We start from the raw sequence: 3,921 nt of genomic DNA on the forward strand, positions 1-3,921 counted from the left end.
CTCGAGGAACACCATAGAAGAAGACATGCTGTGATTTGGGATCAAAAACCTTTGACATTTTGGAGATGTCTGCAAGAATTTGCATTTATAGCGAGGAAAGCCATCCATCCTCTGAATGCTCTAGGTCTCTAGTTTGATCCATCCATCCTCTGAATGCTCTAGGTCTCTAGTTTGATCCATCCATCCTCTGAATGCTCTAGGTCTCTAGTTTGATCCATCCATCATCTGAATGCTCTAGGTCTCTAGTTTGATCCATCCATCCTCTGAATGCTCTAGGTCTCTAGTTTGATCCATCCATCCTCTGAATGCTCTAGGTCTCTAGTTTGATCCATCCATCATCTGAATGCTCTAGGTCTCTAGTCTGATCCATCCATCATCTGAATGCTCTAGGTCTCTAGTCTGATCCATCCATCCTCTGAATGCTCTAGGTCTCTAGTTTGATCCATCCATCATCTGAATGCTCTAGGTCTCTAGTTTGATCCATTATCCTCTGAATGCTCTAGGTCTCTAGTTTGATCCATCCATCCTCTGAATGCTCTAGGTCTCTAGTTTGATCCATCCATCCTCTGAATGCTCTAGGTCTCTAGTTTGATCCATCCATCCTCTGAATGCTCTAGGTCTCTAGTTTGATCCATCCATCATCTGAATGCTCTAGGTCTCTAGTTTGATCCATCCATCCTCTGAATGCTCTAGGTCTCTAGTTTGATCCATCCATCCTCTGAATGCTCTAGGTCTCTAGTTTGATCCATCCATCATCTGAATGCTCTAGGTCTCTAGTCTGATCCATCCATCATCTGAATGCTCTAGGTCTCTAGTCTGATCCATCCATCCTCTGAATGCTCTAGGTCTCTAGTTTGATCCATCCATCATCTGAATGCTCTAGGTCTCTAGTTTGATCCATTATCCTCTGAATGCTCTAGGTCTCTAGTTTGATCCATCCATCCTCTGAATGCTCTAGGTCTCTAGTTTGATCCATCCATCCTCTGAATGCTCTAGGTCTCTAGTTTGATCCATCCATCATCTGAATGCTCTAGGTCTCTAGTCTGATCCATCCATCCTCTGAATGCTCTAGGTCTCTAGTCTGATCCATCCATCATCTGAATGCTCTAGGTCTCTAGTCTGATCCATCCATCCTCTGAATGCTCTAGGTCTCTAGTCTGATCCATCCATCCTCTGAATGCTCTAGGTCTCTAGTCTGATCCATCCATCATCTGAATGCTCTAGGTCTCTAGTCTGATCCATCCATCCTCTGAATGCTCTAGGTCTCTAGTTTGATCCATCCATCATCTGAATGCTCTAGGTCTCTAGTCTGATCCATCCATCCTCTGAATGCTCTAGGTCTCTAGTTTGTGGCTGTAAAGTTTGTACCTTGTGGGTACTCATAAAACCCATTTTCATTCACATGTCTGGAGGTCAGAGGTCAAGGGACCCCTTTGAAAATGGGCATGCCAGTTTTTCCTCACTAAAATTTAGCCCAACTTTGGAGCGTTATTTAACCTCCTTCCCGACATGGTAGCATTGCATTTGTTAGTAGCAATGGATTCCTCAGGTTTCCTATCTTCATGTGATACCTGTAGGTTCACTCTAGCCCTGAACCTGAACCTACTAGTGACTCTGAAAGACAATAGAGTCAGTCGATCCCGCAGGTTTCAGAGGGTTATGTCCTCTTGAGCACTAAAAAGTAGACACAAACATTTTTGTTGATTTTAAAGGCAAATTTTGATCTACATATTTTTACTACATATATTTTGTTACCTCCCGTTTTGTGACAGCGATTTAGATAAATACGGATGTAATCTCTATTTTCTGGGCTTGTGGTGTTCAGTGCTGGGATATCCGTTGTAAATAATCTTCATGAGATTAAATTAGATTTCATAAGAAGAATAAGAATAAGAAGAAGAAGAAGAAGAAGAAGAAGAAGAAGAAGATTGTTAAGACGGTAATGTCGAGGAACCTGTGAATGCAGCCAAGAATCAATGTGAGAACATTGAGGTTGAAAGAGTGACGGAGGACTTAATAAACTTGTTCTTAACTCATTCACATATCTGGGAGAAAGCCAGAAAAAAACACTTCAACTCCTAACACCTCATTAAAGGTGAGCTATAAAAATACTCCTGGACACATTTAAGTAGGCGGTGTCAAAGTACTAATACCACGCTGTACAAATACTCAGGACAAAGTCCTGCACTGGAAATATACTTCAGTAAAAATATGTAAGTATAATCAGGAAAATGATATTAAAGTTTGAATTAGCTGATTTTGATAAGCGCTATTAATAAACTTTATTATTATTATTTTACATATATACTCATTTATATGCAGTTATGTTTTGGGATGTGTCAGTTTATTCTTCATTTGTGTTGTTTGTATTGATGAAGTTATTTGTGTATTTAAAAATATATGCATGAAAATACTGTCACTAAAAAGACGGGTTAAAGAGGTACTCTGGTAATTTAGTGTTTCGCTTTTACAAAGTACGGCGACCTGAGAGAGAGATGACTTTATGTACCTGTATAAACCAATCTGATCTCAGGGATTATGGATATAAATAGCATGATATTCCTGCGTGTCATGATAACACATTTTAGGCTTTTGGCGTGTCATTTATTTTAACCCTGAAACGGCATTTTGCGTCGTTACCATAAATAGGCAACAAAACCACTTAGTTAGGTTTAGGAAAAACATCACGGTTGGGCTTAAAGTAAGTAGGTAAACTAAGTAAAATACGTACGTAAACAACGTAACATAAGTACGGAAAAACACGTCACTTACGTCACTAACGTAACTTCAAAATAACTCAACACGTTGGGACACTAAACTAATGAGTAGACAGTTGAAATAGTTAGCTAAAAGTAATGGATAAATTGAAGTAGCCCAATCTAAAACAACCCTGATGACATCACCATGACATCATCAGAGGAGTGCCTCTTTAATATATGCAGTGTTACAACTGACTGCACAATTTTGATGAAAATATTGATTTCACCAAATATTCTGTGATGCATCTTTAAATTGCATAAAAAAATATGTTGTTGTAGTTAAGATATAAATATAAATATGATTTGATTACAATAAAAATAAAAAAATGAAAAAAATAAATAAATAAATAAAATAAATAAAATAAATAAAATAAATAAAATAAATAAAATAAATAAATAAAGTAGACCCCCTACATTAAACATACATGCCTATTAGGATTCAGAAATATTAAAACATTGCAGATAAAACCAATAAAATGTAAAATGTTGATCCTTGGATGAATATTCTAGAAATACTTGAAGAGTAAAACTGTATTTTTATGACTCATTTTGTGCTGTTCTTACAGAATGAGAGCAGAAAGGAGCTGCTGTGTGGATGTGAGGCTGAAGCAGGTGCAGCCCTGTGATATTAAAACGCCTCAGACTGATGTCTAGTATAATATAATGTCTAGTGTCCATCATGTGCTCGGTGCTCGGTGTGATGGTGTGAGTGGAGGAGGAGCGGGTGGGGCCTGGCTGGAACACACAGAGAGAGAGAGGGAGAGAGAGAGAGAGAGAGAGGAGGCAGACTGTGGTCTCTGACCGGAGACTGAGACTCTACTGGATCAGATCAGACCGCATGTGTGACCCGGAGGTCCGCCTGCTGCAGCCGGACGCACCGCCGCTCATCCTCCGATGTCCGGTGTCCGGTGCTCGGTGCTCGGTGCTCGGTGTTCGGTGCTCGGTGTTCGGACAGATGGATGCTGAGCTGTCGTAGCGGAGGAGGATGAAAACATCTCCGGAGATATTCAGTGTTATTTCCGCTGCTCGCCTGTTTTGTGGCCCTTTCTTTCTTTCTCTTTATTCTAGGAGCAGAATCTTTATTCTAGGAGCAGGATCTTTATTCTAGGAGCAGGATCTTTATTCTAGGAGCAGGATCTTTATTCTAGGAGCAGGATCTTTA

General features: G+C 39.8%; 1 protein-coding gene across 1 annotated transcript in view; it reads left to right on the forward strand.

Moving 5' to 3' along the window:
- LOC141765186 (ATP-binding cassette sub-family C member 10-like) overlaps positions 1-3,921 on the forward strand; it is a 90,567-nt gene that overhangs the window by 11,307 nt on the left and 75,339 nt on the right. The gene's annotated exons all lie outside the window — the stretch shown is intronic.

This window comes from Sebastes fasciatus, chromosome 3 (genome assembly GCF_043250625.1).
Source record: "Sebastes fasciatus isolate fSebFas1 chromosome 3, fSebFas1.pri, whole genome shotgun sequence".
NCBI classification, from domain to species: domain Eukaryota; kingdom Metazoa; phylum Chordata; class Actinopteri; order Perciformes; family Sebastidae; genus Sebastes; species Sebastes fasciatus.